Source organism: Saccostrea echinata, unplaced genomic scaffold (assembly GCF_033153115.1).
Source record: "Saccostrea echinata isolate AGI-Se365-2 ecotype Australia unplaced genomic scaffold, CSIRO_AGI_Sech_v1 ptg000015l, whole genome shotgun sequence".
In the NCBI taxonomy this organism is placed as follows: Eukaryota; Metazoa; Mollusca; class Bivalvia; order Ostreida; family Ostreidae; genus Saccostrea; species Saccostrea echinata.
This window is the reverse complement of record NW_026889764.1, coordinates 11423806-11450068: the sequence shown is the minus strand read 5'-3', so window position 1 is coordinate 11450068 and position 26263 is coordinate 11423806. Positions and strand designations below refer to the sequence as shown.

The window sequence follows — 26263 nt, the reverse complement described above, 5'->3', positions numbered from 1 at the left end:
CTGTATCTTTGCATATATACATACTTTATTCTACATCCCTGACTGCACCTGTGCCTTATAAACAACATCCACGACTGTACCTGTACCTGTGCATTGTACACATCTTACTCTACATCCATGACTGTACCTGTGCCTTATAAACAACATCCACAACTGTACCTGTCCAGTACACACACTTTATTCTACATCCATGACTGTACTTGTGCCTTATGAACAACATCGCTGACTGTACCTGTGCATTTATACATACTTTATTCTACATCCCTGACTGTACCTGTGCCTTATAAATAACATCCACAACTGCACCTGTCCAGTACAGACACTTTATTCTACATCCATGACTGTACTTGTGCTTATAAACAACATCCACGACTGTACCTGTCCAGTACACAAACTTTATTCTACATCCATGACTGTACCTGTGCCTTATAAACAACATCCACAACTGTACCTGTGTATGACACACACTACATCTATGACTGTACCTATGCCTTATAATCAAGATTTACACACAATAAACTTCTCAGGGTTTAAGAGGTACATATTGTATACTGTATTTGGACCATCCTACCATAAAATTAACAATATTTAAACAATTTTATTTCACTCACAAATTTTGATCTTTAAGTGTGTCCTTGACTCTTAAAATTTGACCATGAAAATCAATTAGAATCACGTTCGAGACACGAATAATCATCAGTGTACAGGTGGAAAACTCAAAGCTATAAGTCAACTCATAGCCAATTACTATTATTAATTTTAATTAATTTTAATAAACATTTGTCGTATACGTTTGACGTATAATCAGTTGTAAACTATGATAATAATACCCCGCAACTTTGGGATTGGCACAGAAGAGGGTGTAAAAATGTTTTCATAGTTGAAAACATTTTAGGATGGAATAGTGCATTTTTTCAAGTTAACAAAGAAAGACCTATTGAAAATAATTATTGCAGTACATGTAATACTACATATATCTACACTTCACAATTCAATGTTTAGAATTAAGAAATAAGCCAATGATGAAACATGACATAAACAGGAGGGTAAAAATGAGGAAAAAGTTGAATTTTTTTTCATGAGCTTAAGAGCCCTCTATACACTGCACACTAAAGAGTTCTAATTTTGTGGTACATTTATGTAAATAGAGTAATTAATCTGCCCTTTCATCAAGAACAAGCATTCTGAGAGTATTGCATTAGCATATTAGTCCCCTACCGGCAAGTGTAATCTGGTTCCCGTTAAAAATTGAAAATGCCATAATTCCGTCAAAAATCAATGAAGCTGAAGGAAATGCAACCTTCATCTATAACTCATCATGGTAAAGTCACATACCAAAAATCAGCTCAATATCCGCAAGCGTTTAGAAAAAAAATTGCGGAAAACCCTGAAAAAATGAAAAGGTCGTAATTCCGTCAAAAAGCACTGAAGCGTAACGAAATGCAAACTTGATCTGTAACTCATCAAGATACACTCACATGCCGAAAATCAGCTCAATATCTTCAAGCGTTTAGAAAAAAGTGCGGAAAACCAAGTGGACAGACTGACAGACAGACAGACCGACAGACGGACGGACGGACAGACTCAGAGGAAACCTATCGTCCCCTCCGGTTTCTATAAACAACTAATAAAATAAATTGAAACCGGAGGAGACGATAGGTTTCCTCTGAGTCTATCCGCCCGTCTGTCTGTCCGCCTAGCTGTCCCTCTGTCACTCTGTCCCACTTGGTTTTCCGCACTTTTTTCTAAACGCTTGCAGTTAAGCTGATTTTGGTATGTTACTGTGTATTGATGAGTTACAGATCAAGTTTTGGTTTCGTTTCGCTTCATTGATTTTTGAGGGAATTACAACCTTTTTAATTTTTAAGGGTTTTCCACACTTTTTTTTAAACGTTTGCAGATATTGAGTTGATATTTGGTATGTGAGTGTATCTTGATGAGTTACAGATCAAGTTTGCATTATGTTCCGCTTCAATGATTTTTTGACAGAATTACAGCATTTTCAATTTTTAATGGGAACCAGATTACACCGGGTAGGGGACTAGTATTGCTAATGCAGAAGGCTTGTCTCAATAGCTTTAATATGCATGCTTGAATAAACCATATGATAACAAGAATGATAGTAAAATTCTGCCACCTATCGCAGAGTTAATTTAGAAAGTTAACATATTGGAATGATTTTTTCATATTTATATACCGAATATTTATGTGAATTTTATCAAAAAACATAACTTATTTGGGAAAACAAAGAGAGATAAGTCTATATTTTTGGTAAAACTTCATTTCTATAGAAATCAACGGAAAATATTTTTATCCCCCCCCCCCCTCACTGAAACAACAATTCCTTTTTCAAGTATTATGAATTGTTATTTCACAAATTCAAATTTATACCAATTGTTTGTTGTTGCAGGGAAGTGAGTTATTTCGGGGGGGGGGGGGGGGGGATGAGGGTGTAGAAGATATGTTTACAGACTAAAAGCAGCAAAAATAGTCATTTTATTGCCAATGAATCTAATATGTTAGTTGACTTTTACATAAGTTAAACATAATAATAATAATAATAATAATAATAATGCTTTATTTAGAGAAGGTAACCCGATTAGTACAAGGTACTATTCTTCCCCGGGGCCTTCTAAACAACATATTACATAAAACGATACAATCAAAGATAAAACATGTAATGATAAATTCATTAATTCATGAATAATTAAATGTCATATAATGTTCAACTTAATGAAATATAGGCTCAAGATAAATAAGTCAATATTTATAGTTCAGGAGACATAGTTGAAAAGCAATAGTAGTAATAATACAACATGTACAAAAGAAATATACAAACATATATTTACAGACGTTGGCTAATTATAATTTTTTCCACATTTCTTTTAAAGATATGTAAAGATATGTAAAGATGGTGACAATTTTGCATTGGGGGTGGGGGTTCGGGTCACAAACAAAAAAGAACAAACTTTAAATAGAGCCTTGAATAACTTTTCATGGATGTTGTTAATAAAGCAAAGATGCAGTCATGGATGTAGAATAATGTGTGTGTACTGCACAGGTACAGTCGTGGATGTTGTTTATAAGGCACAGGTACAGTCAGGGATGTAGAATAAAGTGTGTGTACTGCACAGATACAGTCAGGGATGTTGTTTATAAGCACAGGTACAGTCATGGATGTAGAGTAGGATGTGCATACTGCACAGGTACAGTCGTGGATGTTGTTTATAAGGCACAAGTACAGTCATGGATGTAGTATAAAGTGTGTATACTGCACAGGTACAGCCGTGGATGTTGTTTATAAGGCACAGGTACAGTCATGGATGTAGAATAAAGTATGTATATATGCACAGGTACAGTCGTGGACGTTGTTTATAAGGCACAGGTACAGTCATGGATGTAGAGTAAGATGTGTAAACTGCACAGGTACAGTCGTGGATGTTGTTTATAAGGCACAGGTACAGTCAGGGATTTAGAATAAAGTGTGTGTACTGCACAGGTACAGTCGTGGATGTTAACGTTGTTTATAAGGCACAGGTACAGTCATGGATGTAGATTTAGATGTGTATACTGCACAGGTACAGTCGTGGATGTTGTTTATAAGGCACAGATACAGTCATGGATGTAGAGTAAGATGTGTTTACTCCAAAGGTACAGTTGTGGATGTTGTTTATAAGGCACAGGTACAGTCATGGATGTAGAGTAAGATGTGTATACTGCACAGGTACAGTTAAGGATGTTGTTTATAAGGCACAAGTACAGTCATGCATGTAGAATAAAGCGTGTGTACTGGACAGGTACAGCCGTGGATGTTGTTTATAAGGCACAGGTACAGTCATGGATGTAGAATAAAGTGTGTGTACTGCACAGCTACAGTAATGGATATTATTTATAAGCACAGGTACAGTCATGGATATAGAGTAAGATGTGTATACTGCACAGGTACAGTCAGGGATGTTGTTTATAAGGCACAAGTACAGTCATGGATGTAGAATAAAGTGTGTGTACTGGACAGGTACAACCGTGGATGTTGTTTATAAGGCACAGGTACAGTCAGGGATGTAGAATAAAGTATGTATATATACACAGGTACAGTCGTGGATGTTGTTTATAAGGCACAGGTACAGTCATGGATGTAGAATAAAGTGTGTGTATTGGACAGGTACAGTCATGGATGTTGTTTATAAGGCACAGGTAAGTCGTGGATGTTGTTTATAAGGCACAGGTACAGTCATAGATGTTGTTTATAAGACGCAGGTACAGTCAGGGATGTTATTTATAAGGCACAGGTACAATCATGGATGTTGTTTATAAGCACTGGTACAGTCATGGATGTAGAATAAAGTGTGTGTACTGGACAGGTACAGTCATGGATGTTGTTTATAAGGCACAAGTACAGTCATGGATGTTGTTTATAAGGCACAGGTACAGTCGTGGATGTTGTTTATAAGGCACAGGTACAGTCATGGATGTTGTTTATAAGCACGGGTACAGTCATGGATGTAGAATAAAGTGTGTGTATTGGAAAGGTACAGTCGTGGATGTTGTCAATCAGACACCGGTACAGTCATGGTGTAAAATTTCTAGTGTTGTCTGGACAGTACAGCAGGATCTTAGAGAGGTGGATCTAATAAAAATATTTACTTATACAAATATTTTCTTCGGATGTTATCGATAATTATAGCATTAATTTCCTTTAATATGATCAATTATAATTATTTAATACCATACCCTACATATTTCAGGTATCACACCACGGTTATCGACCAGTCAAGATGTTAATTGGTCCATGCATATAAAATTAATTTTTTTTTTTTTTTTTTGAGAATTTATTTTTTTTTTTTTTGGGGGGGGGGGGGGTTTCTTCCAGGCTATTTTTACCACTTTGATGTCTGTGCCTAGTAAATTTTATGTACTTTGTAAATAAATAAAGGTGTTTTGTCAGGAATTATTCTTTTTCATGCAGGGCATAGGAGGCTACTTCCTGGGGTGCACTTGAGATGTTTATATATAACACATTGAAACGGGTGAATCAGCCCATTCCACCCGTTTATATCGTAAGACATATATTTATGGGGAAAAAACCTGTGTTTTTCATTGACACCACTTGCGTGATCAATGAAATGGGTGAAATCAATAATATTGTGACGTACTTATACTTTCTAACATTAAAATTAAGGATTACAAATTAATTCCAATATTTATTTTAATTTCCTTTTTTATTTTACTTTGTTTATTGTTTACTCTATATTTTCTATAATTATACTAGAATGTTTCATTTTAAATTCATCATTTTTATTGAGCACGTAGGATATTGAAATCATGCCCCCCCCCCCAAAAAAAAAAAAAAAAATAAATTAAAGACCTGGTTCATATTGTACTCTGAACATAAAGCTTTAAACTTAAATCTGTAAAAGTTTTGGATCTTTCCCTAATCACTGCTGACATCGTTTGTTTCGGTATCACTGTCATGGGTAATATAAAGATTAGCGTTAATTGCGCTTTGATTGAATTCAGTCTAAATCTAAATCGGAGAAAATCCACAGAATTTTTTGTTGTGGATGTTATTAATCAAGCGCGGGTTGAGTCAGTGGTAGTGTGTATGTACGGCACAGGTACAGTCGCAGATATTGTATATCAGGCACAGGATACAGTCATAGATATACAAAATGTAGGCATAGTCAAGTTTACATATATTTTCCGCGATATATTCACTAAGCTAGTTATCGTTACCGTTTTGGCGATTACAGTCTTCCATAAAGTAGATTTATTTAAAATCAAATTTTCTTTCCTCCATATTAACACATTTCGTATTTTTCATTAAAAAACAATCCATACTTAATTAACAACATATAGTTTAATACGTTGGACAATCCGGAAAATCTTGCTCTGACATTCCGTTTTTGATATTAGTGAGCAGGTACAGCCATGGATGTCCGGTACCAGCATTGCCGAGTACAGTTGCGGATGATAGCTGACAGCCACTGTTGTGTTTTTCAGACACTAAGGTCGAATTTTCTCTAACCTGGCGTAGTGTAGTAACCTTTGGACTTCCGGTCAAAGAACTGTCATTCATGTTTATGAAAAGCGTGAGCCTGATGAGTCGTTATGTAGTGCATATTTGCATCTGCAACTCTCCTTTACATTTATTTTGAGAATTCCAATCAAGAACAATGAAAATGCGTGCTTTCAGTCATTTTAAGGAAATATTGGCATCACATCGGGAAAAGAAATAAGGATTTTATTTTTCGGAATGATAGTGCAATACTTATGATTAACAGCAAATATTTTATTAAACATTCAATTTTCGATTTCTGTAAAAAGGGCTCAAAATCAACTTCCGGTAATGGAATGAAAATCAATTAACTGTTAAATTACTGATTTGTCAAAGTTGAAGATGTCCTAACTTTTTAAGTGCAAAGTTATTAACCTGTATATAATTTTCCCCTTAAAATAAGGATGTTGCGTTTCTTTTGCGTTTCTGTATATTTGGATTTGAAAAAAGAACTCCTCTTTTTTATACTCTGTATGGTAAAATTGGTCGTCACTTTTTACGATTTCTAGCCTTTCCTTGCTGTCAAAGGAGGTGCAAAAAAGTAAAAACAAAAAGGGTAAAAAAGGTACGTTTTGGTTAAAAAGCCATTTTGAATGTATTGTTCCCTGAAATTGAGTTTTGTACTTATCAATGTTTCCGTAAAACCTGATTAAAGAACTGAATCTGATTGAGATAGCAAATACATGTTGAGTTTGACATTATATAAACATTCTGATATAAACAATTCTAACTTTAATACCAATCAGATATTAAACAGATGCTGCTGAAAATGAGCACGTGACTGTTGAAAAATATATCAGCTAAGGTTTTCCAAGCGATACATTTTCTGTACATAATCTTACTACAATTAGACAACTGAAATGAAGTTCATACCAAAAGCGATAGAAATAATTATCCTTTTTGGATTAATGGTCTGTATGGCTTTCGGAAACGTTTTACCTAATGGTGATAATTCAAGTTCTTTGACTGAACCATCAAAGGATAAATTGCTAAGAAATGCTATCGATCAGTTGTATAAAGAAACTATGATTCGGCTTGAAATTGAAAAGAAGTTACGTCTCTTGACAAATGAGATTTCAAATCTTAAAACTGAAGGAGAACACAATGGACCATCTACCCAAGAAAATAAAGGAGACATTTTAAAAAGTAAGATTTTTTTTTTTTTTTTTTTTTTTTGATCGTTCGTTTATTTGTGTATTTATTTGTATTTATTTATATTTTTTTCTATTTAATTTTTTTTAATTTCATTTCATTTTATTTATTTGTTTATTTATTTTTGAGGTTTTGGTATTTTAGGGGATTTTTGTTTTGTTTTTGTTTGTTTGTTTATTGGTTGGTTTGTTGTTGTTGTTGTTGTTGTTTTGCAATTCTTTAAGCAGATGAGTTTTCATTTTCCAGACAGCAATTTTTCAAATTATCTAATTCTAGCCAAAGCTAGTATCTTCTTAAAGGTATTTAAAATGCCGGAAATGAATGAAACAATGTGTTAAAGGTTATAATATTATTCAAGGCATTATTTAATGTTTAAAATTCTTTTTGCGTATTTTGAAACTGGCATATATTACTCAATGTTTTTCTTATATTATAGCACATAGAAATTATGGATATTAAAACGGGGGGGGGGGGGGGGGGATTAATATCATTTCTTGATGTATTTTTTTAATAATTTGATTTCATTGATTTTTTTAATTTAACATTAACAATACTGCATTTTCATATTGGATGTAAACTGAAGTATAGATAATTAAGCTTTATTGGGTTTTTAATCATATGCTTAGAGCTAGTGTATTTAAATATTTGTACTTTTTTGAAACAATCATTTTTCCATTACAATATTTTTTAAAAAAAATCATTAGGTAATTATTTAGAAAAACATGTATGTATTACTTTCCCTTCTCTTGTAGAAAAATTTGGATATGGATTTTATGCATATGTGTCCAGTGACCTTACAAATCCTGGTGGTCAACACACAATTGTTTATGACGACATTAAAACAAATTTTGACAATGCATACAACCAGTACACGGGAATCTTTACGGTACCAAAGGACGGTCTTTATTCGTTTACCTGGATAACACGCGTTCAGTGCAGTGAAGCGTACACTAGTGAACTAATTGTCAACAAAGATGTGCTTGGTAGTACATATGCTTACTGCGGTTGGAATACTGTAACTGGAAATGCCATTGTAAAAGTGACAAAGGACGATGCAGTATTTATACGTACCCGACCAGGTGTTGGAAAGGGAATGATTAGAAGTAATGAATATGGAAGAACTTCTTTCTCTGGGTTCATGATCAATTAAGATTCAAGACATACAAAAGAATAATGCATGCATAGTTTTGTAAGAAAATATTTACGACATTTTTTTTTTGTTTGGAAATAAATGCAAAAATAAAGTAAGTGTACTTTCATTATCATTTGATTTGTATTTCATATTTTTATTGTTCCTTCTTGCAATCGCAAAGTTATTGTTTTCTGAAACTTATGAAATCATCATTTTTCTCCGTTGCAGTCACAAAGTATAAGAGTACTACTTTTAATGATGATATAGATCAAATACGTACCGACGGAATTGCAATTGCGAATGATAATTTTTATTTTTACATATCTTTTCATTCATTTTGAATGTTCAGTCAGTATTAGTCTTGCGAATTAATGTCAACATATTTGTTACCTATGATTGGATTACCTGGCTATTAGATATATGATGCTCTTTGATCATGTGTATTACTATTTTCAAATTGAAGCTCAAGTTGAGGCTACAAATTGCAATGGTCTTCTTTCTTATTTCAGCCCAACTGCTTCATCTTCGAAGTACTTAATGGGTATAATTAGACCAATATATTTAATTATACAACAATTATTCTTTTAAACACCCTTGACAAACCTTTACAGGTAAATTCCTGAAGATGTAAAAGATTTATGTTGTTCCTGAGATCTTAACAGCACTAACCATTTTTTTACTGCACACAATCTAAATGGAACAATATTTCTTTTACATGTCATTATTAATGAAGAATTAAATTATATTTCTCTACACGTGGTGGAAATGTTGACGAAAAATAGCCTACACGCTATTGATAAGAATACATTAAAGTTAATGCTATATTACTTTAGAGCTGCTTAATTATGAATAGAAAGAAAAAAAAATCTTAATAAAATAAAGGTTTGTTTTAAAAAGTTTTCAGTCACAAGGTCAGAATGCGTGTGTTTATGTTGTGAGAAGTGGATATGGATGACGCAGTATCACGAATATATTGCCAGACCGACTAGATATTGATTGTTATGGCAGTAAGATTGAGAGTGAAATAATTTACATGCATACTATCATGTGATGCTTCAGGGATGAAAAACACCTGCAAAATTTATCATTATTATGTATTTAAACAGCTGGAAACAGCTGAGAAATAACATGCATACATAGCGTGCTGTAATTGGACAATGTAAATAAAACGCATTCCTGTAGAACAGAAACAGACATAACAAGATGTGTGAAACACTGATGCCCCTGGTAGCTCATGGCGAAAGTTACAGTTTCTCCAAGTCAAACTCCAATTACAAGGTCAAAATTGTTGGTACTCAAAGAAAGGTCTTGTCACAAGAAACACATCCTTGAAATATGAAAGCCCTTGCATCAACCATTCAGAAATTCTGGTCAAGGTAAAAGTTTTCAAAAGTAGGTCAAGGTCAAAAGATCAAAATGATTAGTACTCAAGGGAAGGTCATTGCGCAAGAAATACGCATGTGAAATATGAAAGCCCTAGCACCAACCATTCAAAACTTATGGCCAAGGTTAAAATATTTCAAAATTAGGCAAAAATCCAAGATAAAAGGTTGAAATTATTATTACCCAGAGAAAGGTATTGTCATGAAGAAAACACGTTTGATAAGTGAAAGCCTTAGAACAACCATTTAAAGGTCAAAAGGTCAAAAATATTATACTCAAGGAAAGAACTTGTAACAAAGAATACAAATGTGAAGTATGAAAGCCCTAGCACACACCTTTAAAAAGTTATGACCAATGTTAACGTTTTCTAAAGTTTTGCAAAGTGGGTCAAACTCCAAGGTCAAAGTCAAGAGGTCAAATATGTTGGTACCCAAGGAAAGGTCGTGTCACAAGGAATACGCATGTAAAGTACAAAAGCCCTAGCTCCAACCGAATAAGTTATGGGCAAGGTTAAAGTTTTTACGGGCAGACAAACAGACTGACAGATAGAAAGATGGACGAACAGAGCAAAAACTATATGCCCCAGACATTTTCGATTACGGGGCTATAAAAATGAAAAGTTTTTTTTTGCGGTTAAAGAAGGCAAGGAAGATAACATTCAAAAATGAATACAGTAAGGTAAAAAGTTTATTTACAAACATCAGAAATTGATTTAAACGTTTAATGTTATCTTTAAAACTTAAAAAGTAACACACAACTCTCAAAACACCCCCTTCTGACCATTCAATTTCAGCGTGCTAGTCCGCCATGTACAACAATTGCAGCTCGATTTCTACCATGCATTAGGTTAATCATTCTCTCGACCTGAGCGAAATAAATATTCTTAGGCATTTTTAAGTGCCTGTTTTTCCAGTGGGGTCTGTCAGCTAACATCCGCAACTGTACTCGGCAGTGCTGGTACCGGACATCCATGACTGTACCTGCTCACTAATATCAAAAACGGAATGTCAGAGCAAGATTTTCCGGATTGTTCAACATATTAAACTATATGTTGTTAATTAAGTATGGATTGTTTTTTAATGAAAAATACGAAATGTGTTAAAATGGAGGAAAGAAAATTTGATTTTAAATAAATCTACTTTATGGAAGACTGTAATCGCCAAAACGGTAACGATAACTAGCCTAGTGAATATATCGCGGAAAATATATGTAAACTTGACTATGCCTACATTTTGTATATCTATGACTGTATCCTGTGCCTGACATACAATATCTGCGACTGTACCTGTGCCGTACATACACACTACCACTGACTCAACCCGCGCTTGATTAATAACATCCACAACAAAAAATTCTGTGGATTTTCTCCGATTTAGATTTAGACTGAATTCAATCAAAGCGCAATTAACGCTAATCTTTATATTACCCATGACAGTGATACCGAGACAAACGATGTCAGCAGTGATTAGGGAAAGATCCAAAACTTTTACAGATTTAAATTTAAAGCTTTATGTTCAGAGTACAATATGAACCAGGTCTTTATTATTTTTTTTTGGGGGGGGGGAGGGGGCTGGGGGCATGATTTCAATATCCTACGTGCTCAATAATAATGATGAATTTAAAAATGAAACATGCTAGTATAATTATAGAAAATATACGAGTAAATAATAAACAAAGTAAAATAAAAAAGGAAATTAAAATAAATATTGGAATTAATTTGTAATCCTTAATTTTATGTTAGAAAGTATAAGTACGTCACAATATTATTAATTTCACCCATTACATTGATCATGCAAGTGGTGTCAATAAAAAACACAGGGTTTTTTTTTCTCATAAATATACATTTGTATGTCTTACGATATATACGGGTGGAATGGGCTGATCCACCCGTTTTCAATGTGTTATATATAAACATCTCAAGTGCACCCCAGGAAGTAGCCTCCTATGCCCTGAAAAAGAATAGTTCCTGACAAAACACCTTTATTTATTTACAAAGTACATAAAATTTACTAGGCACAGGTATCAAAGTTATAAAATAGGCTGGAAGACCCCCCCCCCCCCCAAAAAAAAAAGAATTCTCAAAAGAGATAAAAATTAATTTTATATGTATGGAACAATTAACATCTTGACTGGTCGATAACCGTGATGTGATACCTGAAATATGCAGGGTATGGTATCAAAATAATTGATCATATTAAAGGAAATTAATGCTAAAATTATCGATAACATCCGAAGAAAATATTTGTATAAGTAAATATTTTTATTAGATCCACCTCTCTAACATTCTGCTGTACTGTCCAGACAACTCTAGAAATTTTACACCATGACTGTACCGGTGCGTGATTGACAACATACACGACTGTACCTGTCCAGTACACACACTTTATTCTACATCCATGACTGTACCTGTGCCTTATAGACAACATCCATGACTGTACCTGTGCAATATACACATCTAATTCTACATCCCCGTCTGTACCTGTGCCTTATAAACAACATCCACAACTGTACCTGTCCAGTACACACACTTTATTCTTCATCCATGACTGTACTTGTGTTTTATAAACAACATCCACAACTGCACCTGTCCAGTACAGACACGTTATTCTACATCCATGACTTTACTTGTGCCTTATAGACAACATCCACGACTGTATCTTTGCATATATACATACTTTATTCTACATCCCTGACTGCACCTGTGCCTTATAAACAACATCCACGACTGTACCTGTGCCTTATAAACAACATCCATGACTGTACCTGTCCAGTACACACACTTTATTCTACATCCATGACTGTACTTGTGCCTTATGAACAACATCCACGACTGTACCTGTGCATATATACATACTTTATTCTACATCCCTGACTGTACCTGTGCCTTATAAATAACATCCACAACTGCACCTGTCCAGTACAGACACTTTATTCTACATCCATGACTGTACTTGTGCTTATAAACAACATCCACGACTGTACCTGTCCAGTACACACACTTTATTCTACATCCATGACTGTACCTGTGCCTTATAAACAACATCCACAACTGTACCTGTGTATGACACACACTACATCTATGACTGTACCTATGCCTTATAATCAAGATTTACACACAATAAACTTCTCAGGGTTTAAGAGGTACGTATTGTATACTGTATTTGGACCATCCTACCATAAAATTAACAATATTTAAACAATTTTATTTCACTCACAAATTTTGATCTTTAAGTGTGTCCTTGACTCTTAAAATTTGACCATGAAAATCAATTAGAATCACGTTCGAGACACGAATAATCATCAGTGTACAGGTGGAAAACTCAAAGCTATAAGTCAACTCATAGCCAATTACTATTATTAATTTTAATTTATTTTAATAAACATTTGTCGTATACGTTTGACGTATAATCAGTTGTAAACTATGATAATAATACCCCGCAACTTTGGGATTGGCACAGAAGAAGGTGTAAAAATGTTTTCATAGTTGAAAACATTTTAGGATGGAATAGTGCATTTTTTCAAGTTAACAAAGAAAGACCTATTGAAAATAATTATTGCAGTACATGTAATACTACATATATCTACACTTCACAATTCAATGTTTAGAATTAAGAAATAAGCCAATGATGAAACATGACATAAACAGGAGGGTAAAAATGAGGAAAAAGTTGGATTTTTTTTCATGAGCTTAAGAGCCCTCTATACACTGCACACTAAAGAGTTCTAATTTTGTGGTACATTTATGTAAATAGAGTAATTAATCTGCCCTTTCATCAAGAACAAGCATTCTGAGAGTATTGCATTAGCATATTAGTCACCTACCGGCAAGTGTAATCTGGTTCCCGTTAAAAATTGAAAATGCCATAATTCCGTCAAAAATCAATGAAGCGGAAGGAAATGCAACCTTCATCTATAACTCATCATGGTAAAGTCACATACCAAAAATCAGCTCAATATCCGCAAGCGTTTAGAAAAAAAATTGCGGAAAACCCTGAAAAAAGGAAAAGGTCGTAATTCCGTCAAAAAGCACTGAAGCGTAACGAAATGCAAACTTGATCTGTAACTCATCAAGATACACTCACATGCCGAAAATCAGCTCAATATCTTCAAGCGTTTAGAAAAAAAGTGCGGAAAACCAAGTGGACAGACTGACAGACAGACAGACCGACAGACGGACGGACGGACAGACTCAGAGGAAACCTATCGTCCCCTCCGGTTTCTATAAACAACTAATAAAATAAATTGAAACCGGAGGAGACGATAGGTTTCCTCTGAGTCTATCCGCCCGTCTGTCTGTCCGCCTAGCTGTCCCTCTCACTGCTTGAAAAACTAGCTTTACAAAACTTTACTTGCAAAGTAAATCTCATTAAAGGTGCTCCAAAAAGCAAGGTCATCTTTGTATTAACTTTACAAAAAGTAAAGGTGAAAAGGTAACCTTTACTTAAAAGAAAAGGTAATTAAATTTAACCTTTCACCTTTAATGCTGCATTAAAGTTGATATATATATATATATATGAATTTTTTTTAAATCCTTATTTAATACTGGCCTTTGTTTAATACACTCGTACTTAAGATTTCAACAAATGGTTTATGACTTTTAAAATAAATAGGTATCTGATGTGTCTTTTGTGTTACCCTCACCTCGATCTTACTAAAAATACACAAATTTTCAAGCGTTACATCAATTTCCAGTTTATTTAGTATTAGAGATTGTCATCTACAAAATAAAAAAATTTATACTACTTTTGTATACTGTAGATGGACAATCAAAAATGTAAAAATGGTATCAGATATCAGAATATAGATATAATAAACTTTAAAATTCCCTATGACTTAACCTTTAACTCATCTGATTTGCTGATATCTGATAGATGGAGAACTCTTTTTTTATTTGCTTCTTGTGTAGATGTATTGAAACCTTTTCTGTTATAATTTCTGCTTCATAAATATCTACCAAAAACAGTTACAAACATTACAAGATTACATCTTTTACTTGAACAGGCAATAAAATGACAAAGAATAAAATTAAAAAAGGTTAAAATACAATACAATATTATTTATCCTTTATGGTGCATGTACATGTGTTAAAACTTTGCAGTTTAAATGGAACTAAAAATGCCATACTCAGTTATTACTCAAGATCACTGACGAGAAACTACACAACATAAATCAGGCAAAGTACTAGTATTTCCAACTTAAACTATTAAAGGCTATCTAATGAGTATTTATGTACAGGTTAATAATGTTGACATCTTGTAAGCATAATGGTGCAATTTACATATTCACAAAATTGCTTAAACACCTATTAGAATATAGGTTCAGATGTAGTTTTGCAAGATGCATAAGTAAATGCATGTGTCCAGCTGCACGCAGTGAGCCTGTTTGAGCTTGACTTTATACTTTGGACTAAATGTTATGTGTATTGCGTCTGTGGTAGGAGATTATGTTTGCATATGTGTCCATCTTCACACGCTTTGGAAAATATGTAATTGGTTGTGGTAGATGCTTGTGTGTTTGCATATGTGTCCAGCTTCACACATTTTCATGTATGTGCTCGACTTCACACGCCTTGGAAAATATGTAATTGGTTGTGATAGATGCTTGTGTGTTTGCATATGTGTCCAGCTTCACACACTTTCATGTATGTGCTCGACTTCACACGCCTTGGAAAATATGTAACTGGTGTTGTGGTAGATGCTTGTGTGTTTGCATATGTGTCCAGCTTCACACATTTTCATGTATGTGCTCGACTTCACACGCCTTGGAAAATATGTAATTGGTTGTGATAGATGCTTGTGTGTTTGCATATGTGTCCAGCTTCACACATTTTCATGTATGTGCTCGACTTCACACGCCTTGGAAAATATGTAACTGGTGTTGTGGTAGATGCTTGTGTGTTTGCATATGTGTCCAGCTTCACACATTTTCATGTATGTGCTCGACTTCACACGCCTTGGAAAATATGTAACTGGTGTTGTGATAGATGCTTGTGTGTTTGCATATGTGTCCAGCTTCACACATTTTCATGTATGTGCTCGACTTCACACGCCTTGGAAAATATGTAATTGGTTGTGATAGATGCTTGTGTGTTTGCATATGGCCCAGCTTCACACATTTTCATGTATGTGCTCGACTTCACACGCCTTGGAAAATATGTAACTGGTATTGTGGTAGATGCTTGTGTGTTTGCATATGTGTCCAGCTTCACACATTTTCATGTATGTGCTCGACTTCACACGCCTTGGAAAATATGTAATTGGTTGTGATAGATGCTTGTGTGTTTGCACGTGTCCAGCTTAACACATTTTCATGTATGTGCTCGACTTCAAACGCCCTGGAAAATATGTAACTGTGGTTGTGGTAAATGCTGGAGTGTATGCATATGTGTCATGCTTCGCACAGAGAGAAAAGTTTTGTGTGCTCTTTTCTAGAAGATAATGATTATTTAAATATACTCCGAATACATCCTCTAAAGAAATGGATAATCATAATGAGTTACATACTAAGTTCCTCAGTGCACAATATACACAATTTTACTGAAAATTAAACTTGTGCAAAAACTCTCTTGCTGAATGACTTTCATTATTATAAATGCTTGAATGTTCATCTATATATATTCTTGATCATGATGGCATCCATATTTGATTCCCCTCTCTGTCATCTTTTCTTGGTCACCAATTAATTCAACAGTAGGCTGGGTACTCAGATCTCTCAGGTGTTGGACAAAAGAAGTGCTAATAATAAACATAATCTTTGAAATTATAGAGAATAACATCCATTTCTTTTCCAGGTTTGCATTAATTAGTTATCTTTTGAAATTAAAGCACTTCTGCAATAACCTTGAAAACTTGCCAAGATACGTTAAATGTCTGTAGCATGCTTTAACAACTTTAATTTTATTTTTGGAAGTTTAGAATAATAGAAAAACAAGTTCAAAAATAAAATGTAAAAGATCTTAATAATGAAGATTCATTTACACAATGTTATAACACATTGAAGTCAATTCCTCACCTGACTCTCATAATTTATCTTCATAATGGAGTTGATTCTATGATGATCACTTTCAATCATTTAAAAGAACTTCTTCATCTCAAACTATCTGAAGGTCATCCATCTACCCAACTGCCACTCACCTAAAGTGTACCGAGACTTCTGACCTGTATAATATCAAAATTCAAGATTAAAATTTAAAAAAAAACCTCCACCACACTGGTCTCTTTAAAAAATGTGACAAAATAATTTAAATACTTTTCTGAAGATGAAATAATGCAGTGAGTATCTAACAATGTTTAAAAATATTTTGATCCCTGTACAGTGATAATGTATGAAAAAAGTCATGTCCCTTGTATTTGAAAAAAATTCCATTCTTAAGGACATTACCCAACATGGAAATAATGCACATTTGTCTCTGGCACAACCAAACCACAAGAGACCTTTCCATACTTAGCACCATGCATTAGCTCTCCACTCTTTGTTTCTACAAAAGATAAATTATGAAAAGGTAATTTTTTGAAATTCGGATTAATTATTTTCAAGTCAGTGATGAACAGAATATTTGATTTCCTTAATAATGAGGGACAGATTATTCATGTTTATCTTAAATGAACAAAGTTTGAACCCCCCCCCCCCCCCATTACAAAAAGGAAATAATAAACTGACTCAGAAACTCTTATTTCAGTGAGGTAAAGAGAATAATGGCATCAGACAAGGAAAGATTATTAATCATTTTTCTAGTTGAGATGAGATTATATCTTTTAAACATTTTTGATTTTAATATATTTTACCCCCCCCCCCCCCCCGCATCAAACAAAAAATAGTCGCCCCTTTATTTAGCTTTCCTAAATCTATAACAAAATTTTTATTATGATTTTTTTCATTTTAATTTATTATATCCTGACACTGATACCACCACACTATATAGCAGATGCAACAACTTGAGAGGTGACCCCTCTTCTTCCCTCCCTCCCCTAGATGTTTCGTCTAAATGTTAAACGACTGTTGTTCAATATCTTGAAAGACAGAAAAACAGTTATACACAAAAAATAAGCACATTTTCATTACCTTGCAGTCAGTGTCGAGTGACACACGTAAACAACATCCCGCAATCTCTTTGTTTATTCTTGGCGGAATTTTTGTTGCCTCGTAGACTGGTTCCCATACATTGCAAATGCCCTGAATAAGTCCTACGCTTATTAGTTTTGTTTATAAGAGGTAATATCAGTAATATATCCCGTTCATTTGACAACCTTTACTTTAAAATACTGAAATATATTTTATCATATATACAGATGTTTTCCACCTCAGTATTGTGTAATCCTCTTCATTCAAGTCTTCTCGAATACAAAACGAACGATCTACTTTTAACAGTAACCCAAATATGGCACTGTGTATTCCAATGAATAGCCATTCATTTCAAATCAAGTTGAGCGGGTCTCATCTGTATTTTCTGGTATTTTTGACGAAAATATGCAACCAGTGATCAGTTGAATTGATACCTTTCCATCTACCAGAAGATTTAAGGAGGTTATTGCTTGGAAAACTGTTCGAGCTCCCGGGCTGGCATGCACTGCAGGTTTGTTTACGTTTTCCATCTGTTTTCAGCATATATTGTGAAACATTGAAACTGATGAAAGTCAGGAAAAACTACGCTAAATATGTGTTTTTAGATAAGTAACTTGATAAACTGGGGATAATGTTCCATTTTTTTTTCTGTAAATGATCATGGATTAAACAAGACCAAGGAAAACAATTCTAAGTCACAATTTCAGAATGTTTAGCTGTTTACAGTGGTTTACATTAGTGCTAGGAAAAAATGTAGAAGCCAGGGTATGGCAATGTTTTTAATAGAGGACAAGTTAGGTTATATTTTATAGATATTATTTTGTATTCTAAACCATGTATATTTTCAAAAACAGGTACAGTGAAATCAATTATGCAGGTTCTTGAAGAAAGTCATGGATGACAACAATGTATGATTTACCAGACCAAGGGATCCCAATGTTTTTTTGACGGTACTTGTACATATTAGTTTTTAAAAAATCAATAAATAATATCATAAGAATGTTACTCAAACAATTATTTAAATTATCAATTGCTTGACTTTTTCGGGAGTCAGTCTAATTATACATTTCTGTTTTCAAAAAATGTGTTATTACTTTTTCCAGGCTCCAGCTACTCAGCTTACTGTGAGAGAGTTAACACCTTATTGACATATCTTTCATGAAGAAGATACACTTGAGAAGAGTTCAAGAGTTGAATTTTATAGATGGCAAGTGTTGCTTAGAGCTAAAGTATCCTTTAATTGTGAAGAAAACAAACATAAGGGTGTTCGGCAATTCATAACTATTAACTGTGATTGCATTGTGTATTTTTAAAATCATTCTTTGGTATGCTTCAAACTCAGAAGTATTTATGAAAACATTGACTATATTTATCCAGATGTATGAAATGTTTATCAAAGTATAAATTCCATTTTAGCAAGTTATCTTCAAAATGAGGGACCTGTCAACTTTTACAATTCCAAGATCAGGAAATAATTCATGAGCAGCAACATGCTACTGGGAGAAAGGTACATATATCCTAAACCATAACTTGAATATCATACTATAGCTCTGTAAGCAGCAACTATTGGTCTTTTTGTTACCTGATGACTAAGAAGGAAAATGGAGTTAATTATATGTGTTCAGTAATTATTCATAGATACTGATGCCAGTTCTTTTTCACAAATTATCTTGCAAGTAAGACAAACATTTTCTCAATTCTGCAAAAGTATCTTGGCTACAGAAGGTCACGAGAAATCTTATTTTACTCCTACATTAGTATATTTTGTAAATAATCCTTTCAAAAGAAAAATTAGGTGATGATAAACAAAGAAATTACAGAGTTATTAAATTTTAATCTTAGGGGTAAGATAAGGGCTAGTGGCCCAGTCCATTTATATCATAAAATAAGTTAATAGCAACATGTTCATCAGTTTGTATCTTTCTTATTTAATAAGATTAACATAGTCTTTTTGGTAAAAATAAAGGCTGACATTAATGGTTCAAAATATTTTCTTTTTGAGGTTAAAGGTCATGTATGAAATTTTTATCTACATGTATTAATATGGTTGCATCTCGTTTCAATTTTCATTAGTCATGATACTGTGAATACTGATATCACAGTTTATTTGAATTTATAACACAGATGCCTATGAAAATATTCATGTCACTGAAAATATATATATTTTTTTTCTTTTAAGGAAAACAGTAGAAGACTGCCTGCATGAGAATAAAAGTTTTGGACTCTGAAAAGGAATATGAGACAAAAAATATATTTGGACAGTTGTTGATTTCCACAGAAACGCATGTCGAGTGACATAAAAGTGGAGCACAGTTTCATGTCAATTCAAATCTTTAAATTCAAGGATGAACAATTGGTTCTTTATAAAACAAAATGACGTTTGAAAAGGATTTTAGTGCAATGTACTCTGTCCTGGATACTTATCTATGTGTATGGGATTTGCAGGATAGACTATGTACAACAGATACTGTCAAGAAATTTGATGTTGTTGATTATATGTTTGTATAAAAATGTTTAGTATAGTATTAAACAAAGTTTAAGTCAATCTGTTGTTACTTTGTATATTAAGTATGATGTCCAGACTTCTTTTGCAGTTTCAATTTGGAAGGAAAAGCTTATTTATCATATACACAAGCTTTATTCAAAAGAATGGAAAACAGTTAACTTTTGTGGCTATTAAAGATGTTATTTAATTAAATTTAATATTTGTAATTATCAGATTTAATGTACCCCAAATACTGTGTTTAATGTTTGTAAATATTAACTTTACTTTTTTGTAAAGTCAAGACAATGTGGGACATTACATCATATTTAAGTGCATGTAAAGTTAATGTAAAGGTTACCTTTTCCAACTTTGACTTTTTTCAGAAAAGCCAATTAAAGGCATTGTAAATAATAAATTTACATTATCTTTACTTGTTTTGTAAAGCCAGATTTTCATGCAGTGTCTGTCACTCTGTCCCACTTGGTTTTCCGCACTTTTTTCTAAACGCTTGCAGTTAAGCTGATTTTGGTATGTTACTGTGTATTGATGAGTTACAGATCAAGTTTTTATTTCGTTTCGCTTCATTGATTTTTGAGGGAATTACAACCTTTTTAATTTTTAAGGGTTTTCCACACTTTTTTTTAAACGTTTGTAGATATTGAGTTGATATTTGGTATGTGAGTGTATCTTGATGAGTTACAGATCAAGTTTGCATTATGTTCCGCTTCAATGATTTTTTGACAGAATTACAGCATTTTCAATTTTTAATGGGAACCAGATTACACCGGGTAGGGGACTAGTATTGCTAATGCAGAAGGCTTGTCTCAATAGCTTTAATATGCATGCTTGAATAAACCATATGATAGCAAGAATGATAGTAAAATTCTGCCACCTATCGCAGAGTTAATTTAGAAAGTTAACATATTGGAATGATTTTTTCATATTTATATACCGAATATTTATGTGAATTTTATCAAAAAACATAACTTATTTGGGAAAACAAAGAGAGATAAGTCTATATTTTTGGTAAAACTTCATTTCTATAGAAATCAACGGAAAATATTTTTATCCCCCCCCCCCCTCACTGAAACAACAATTCCTTTTTCAAGTATTATGAATTGTTATTTCACAAATTCAAATTTATACCAATTGTTTGTTGTTGCAGGGAAGTGAGTTATTTCGGGGGGGGGGGGGGGGGGGGGGGGATGAGGGTGTAGAACATATGTTTACAGACTAAAAGCAGCAAAAATAGTCATTTTATTGCCAATGAATCTAATATGTTAGTTGACTTTTACATAAGTTAAACATAATAATAATAATAATAATAATAATAATAATGCTTTATTTAGAGAAGGTAACCCGATTAGTACAAGGTACTATTCTTCCCCGGGGCCTTCTAAATTTCAAACAACATATTACATAAAACGATACAATCAAAGATAAAACATGTAATGATAAATTCATTAATTCATGAATAATTAAATGTCATATAATGTTCAACTTAATGAAATATAGGCTCAAGATAAATAAGTCAATATTTATAGTTCAGGAGACATAGTTGAAATGCAATAGTAATAATAATACAACAGGTACAAAAGAAATATACAAACATATATTTACAGACGTTGGCTAATTATAATTTTTTCCACATTTCTTTTAAAGATATGTAAAGATGGTGACAATTTTGCATTGGGGGTGGGGGTTCGGGTCACAAACAAAAAAGAACAAACTTTAAATAGAGCCTTGAATAACTTTTCATGGATGTTGTTAATAAAGCAAAGATGCAGTCATGGATGTAGAATAATGTGTGTGTACTGCACAGGTACAGTCGTGGATGTTGTTTATAAGGCACAAGTTCAGTCATGGATGTAGAATAAAGTGTGTGTACTGCACAGATACAGTCAGGGATGTTGTTTATAAGCACAGGTACAGTCATGGATGTAGAGTAGGATGTGCATACTGCACAGGTACAGTCGTGGATGTTGTTTATAAAGCACAAGTACAGTCAGGGATGTAGAATAAAGTCTGTATATATACACAGGTACAGTCATGGATGTAGTATAAAGTGTGTGTACTGCACAGGTACAGTTGTGGGTGTTGTTTATAAGGCACAGGTACAGTCATGGATGTAGAATAAAGTATGTATATATGCACAGGTACAGTCGTGGATGTTGTTTATAAGGCACAGGTACAGTCAGGGATGTAGAGTAAGATGTGTAAACTGCACAGGTACAGTCGTGGATGTTGTTTATAAGGCACAGGTACAGTCAGGGATTTAGAATAAAGTGTGTGTACTGCACAGGTACAGTCGTGGATGTTAACGTTGTTTATAAGGCACAGGTACAGTCATGGATGTAGATTTAGATGTGTATACTGCACAGGTACAGTCGTGGATGTTGTTTATAACTCACAAGTACAGTCATGGATGTAAAATAAAGTGTGTGTACTGGACAGGTAAAGTCGTGGATGTTGTTTATAACTCACAAGTACAGTCATGGATGTAGAGTAAGATGTGTTTACTCCATAGGTACAGTTAGGGATGTTGTTTATAAGGCACAAGTACAGTCATGGATGTAGAGTAAGATGTGTATACTGCACATGTACAGTTAGGGATGTTGTTTATAAGGCACAAGTACAGTCATGCATGTAGAATAAAGCGTGTGTACTGGACAGGTACAGCCGTGGATGTTGTTTATAAGGCACAGGTACAGTCATGGATGTAGAATAAAGTGTGTGTACTGCACAGGTACAGTAATGGATATTATTTATAAGCACAGGCACAGTCATGGATATAGAGTAAGATGTGTATACTGCACAGGTACAGTCAGGGATGTTGTTTATAAGGCACAAGTACAGTCATGGATGTAGAATAAAGTGTGTGTACTGCACAGGTACAACCGTGGATGTTGTTTATAAGGCACAGGTACAGTCAGGGATGTAGAATAAAGTATGTATATATACACAGGTACAGTCGTGGATGTTGTTTATAAGGCACAGGTACAGTCATGGATGTAGAATAAAGTGTGTGTGCTGGACAGGTACAGTCGTGGGTATTGTTTATAAGGCACAGGTACAGTCAGGGATGTAGAGTAAGATGTGTATACTCCACAGGTACAGTCGTGGATGTTGTTTATAAGGCACAGGTACTGTCATGGATGTAAAGTAAGATGTGTATACTGCACAGGTACAGTCAGGGATGTTGTTTATAAGGCACAAGTACAGTCATGGATGTAGAATAAAGTGTGTGTACTGGACAGGTACAGTCATGGATGTTGTTTATAAGGCACAGGTAAGTCGTGGATGTTGTTTATAAGGCACAGGTACAGTCATGGATGTTGTTTATAAGACACAGGTACAGTCAGGGATGTTATTTATAAGGCACAGGTACAGTCATGGATGTTGTTTATAAGCACTGGTACAGTCATGGATGTAGAATAAAGTGTGTGTACTGGACAGGTACAGTCATGGATGTTGTTTATAAGGCACAAGTACAGTCGTGGATGTTGTTTATAAGGCACAGGTACAGTCATGGATGTTGTCTATAAGCACGGGTACAGTCATGGATGTAGAATAAAGTGTGTGTATTGGAAAGGTACAGTCGTGGATGTTGTCAATCAGACACCGGTACAGTCATGGTGTAAAATTTCTAGTGTTGTCTGGACAGTACAGCAGGATCTTAGAGAGGTGGATCTAATAAAAATATTTACTTATACAAATATTTTCTTCGGATGTTATCGATAATTTTAGCATTAATTTCCTTTAATATGATCAATTATTTTAATACCATACCCTACATATTTCAGGTATCACACCACGGTTACCGACCAGTCAAGATGTTAATTGGTCCATGCATATAAAATTAACTTTTTTTTTTTTGAGAATTTATTTTTTTTTTTTGGGGGGGGGGGTTTCTTCCAGGCTATTTTTACCACTTTGATGCCTGTGCCTAGTAAATTTTATGTACTTTGTAAATAAATAAAGGTGTTTTGTCAGGAACTATTCTTTTTCATGCAGGGCATAGGAGGCTACTTCCTGGGGTGCACTTGAGATGTTTATATATAACACATTGAAACGGGTGAATCAGCCCATTCCACCCGTTTATATCGTAAGACATATATTTATGGGGAAAAACCTGTGTTTTTCATTGACACCACTTGCGTGATCAATGAAATGGGTGAAATCAATAATATTGTGACGTACTTATACTTTCTAACATAAAATTAAGGATTACAAATTAATTCCAATATTTATTTTAATTTCCTTTTTTATTTTACTTTGTTTATTGTTTACTCTATATTTTCTATAATTATACTAGAATGTTTCATTTTAAATTCATCATTTTTATTGAGCACGTAGGATATTGAAATCATGCCCCCCCCCCCCAAAAAAAAAATAAAAATAAATTAAAGACCAGGCTCATATTGTACTCTGAACATAAAGCTTTAAACTTATATCTGTAAAAGTTTTGGATCTTTCCCTAATCACTGCTGACATCGTTTGTCTCGGTATCACTGTCATGGGTAATATAAAGATTAGCGTTAATTGCGCTTTGATTGAATTCAGTCTAAATCTAAATCGGAGAAAATCCACAGAATTTTTTGTTGTGGATGTTATTAATCAAGCGCGGGTTGAGTCAGTGGTAGTGTGTATGTACGGCACAGGTACAGTCGCAGATGTTGTATATCAGGCACAGGATACAGTCATAGATATACAAGATGTACGCTGTAGTAAATGTTACTTTTTAGAGATTATCGCGATCCATACAATGGATTTAGGCATAATCAAGCTTACATATATTTTCCGCGATATATTCACTAAGCTAGTTATCGTTACCGTTTTGGCGATTACAGTCTTCCATAAAGTAGATTTATTTAAAATCAGAAATTTTCTTTCCTCCATATTAACACATTTCGTATTTTTCATTAAAAAACAATCCATACTTAATTAACAACATATAGTTTAATACGTTGGACAATCCGGAAAATCTTGCTCTGACATTCCGTTTTTGATATTAGTGAGCAGGTACAGCCATGGATGTCCGGTACCAGCATTGCCGAGTACAGTTGCGGATGATAGCTGACAGCCACTGTTGTGTTTTTCAGATACTGAGGTCGAATTTTCTCTAACCTGGCGTAGTGTAGTAACCTTTGGACTTCCGGTCAAAGAACTGTCATTCATGTTTATGAAAAGCGTGAGCCTGATGAGTCGTTATGTAGTGCATATTTGCATCTGCAACTCTCCTTTACATTTATTTTGAGAATTCCCATCAAGAACAATGAAAATGCGTGCTTTCAGTCATTTTAAGGAAATATTGGCATCACATCGGGAAAAGAAATAAGGATTTTATTTTTCGGAATGATAGTGCAATACTTATGATTAACAGCAAATATTTTATTAAACATTCAATTTTCGATTTCTGTAAAAAGGGCTCAAAATCAACTTCCGGTAATGGAATGAAAATCAATTAACTGTTAAATTACTGATTTGTCAAAGTTGAAGATGTCCTAACTTTTTAAGTGCAAAGTTATTAACCTGTATATAATTTTCCCCTTAAAATAAGGATGTTGCGTTTCTTTTGCGTTTCTGTATATTTGGATTTGAAAAAAGAACTCCTCTTTTTTATACTCTGTATGGTAAAATTGGTCGTCACTTTCTACGATTTCTAGCCTTTCCTTGCTGTCAAAGGAGGTGCAAAAAAGTAAAAACAAAAAGGGTAAAAAAGGTACGTTTTGGTTAAAAAGCCATTTTGAATGTATTGTTCCCTGAAATTGGGTTTTGTACTTATCAATGTTTCCGTAAAACCTGATTAAAGAACTGAATCTGATTGAGATAGCAAATACATGTTGAGTTTGACATTATATAAACATTCTGATATAAACAATTCTAACTTTAATACCAATCAGATATTAAACAGATGCTGCTGAAAATGAGCACGTGACTGTTGAAAAATATATCAGCTAAGGTTTTCCAAGCGATACATTTTCTGTACATAATC

At 33.8% G+C, this 26263-nt stretch overlaps 2 long non-coding RNA genes across 2 annotated transcripts; one reads left to right on the top strand and one right to left on the bottom strand.

Annotated features, from left to right (window-relative positions):
* Positions 1-15894: 15894 nt before the first annotated feature.
* Positions 15895-17986, bottom strand: LOC133187536 (uncharacterized). The gene is made up of 4 exons (XR_009721209.1): positions 17784-17986; positions 17103-17199; positions 16734-16879; positions 15895-16456 (listed from the first exon to the last, which is right to left on the bottom strand). It is a non-coding gene; the product is annotated as an uncharacterized LOC133187536 (long non-coding RNA).
* Positions 17987-18216: 230 nt separating this feature from the next.
* LOC133187537 (uncharacterized) lies at positions 18217-18951 on the top strand. The gene is made up of 3 exons (XR_009721210.1): positions 18217-18294; positions 18638-18733; positions 18887-18951. It is a non-coding gene; the product is annotated as an uncharacterized LOC133187537 (long non-coding RNA).
* The last annotated feature ends 7312 nt before the right edge of the window (positions 18952-26263 follow it).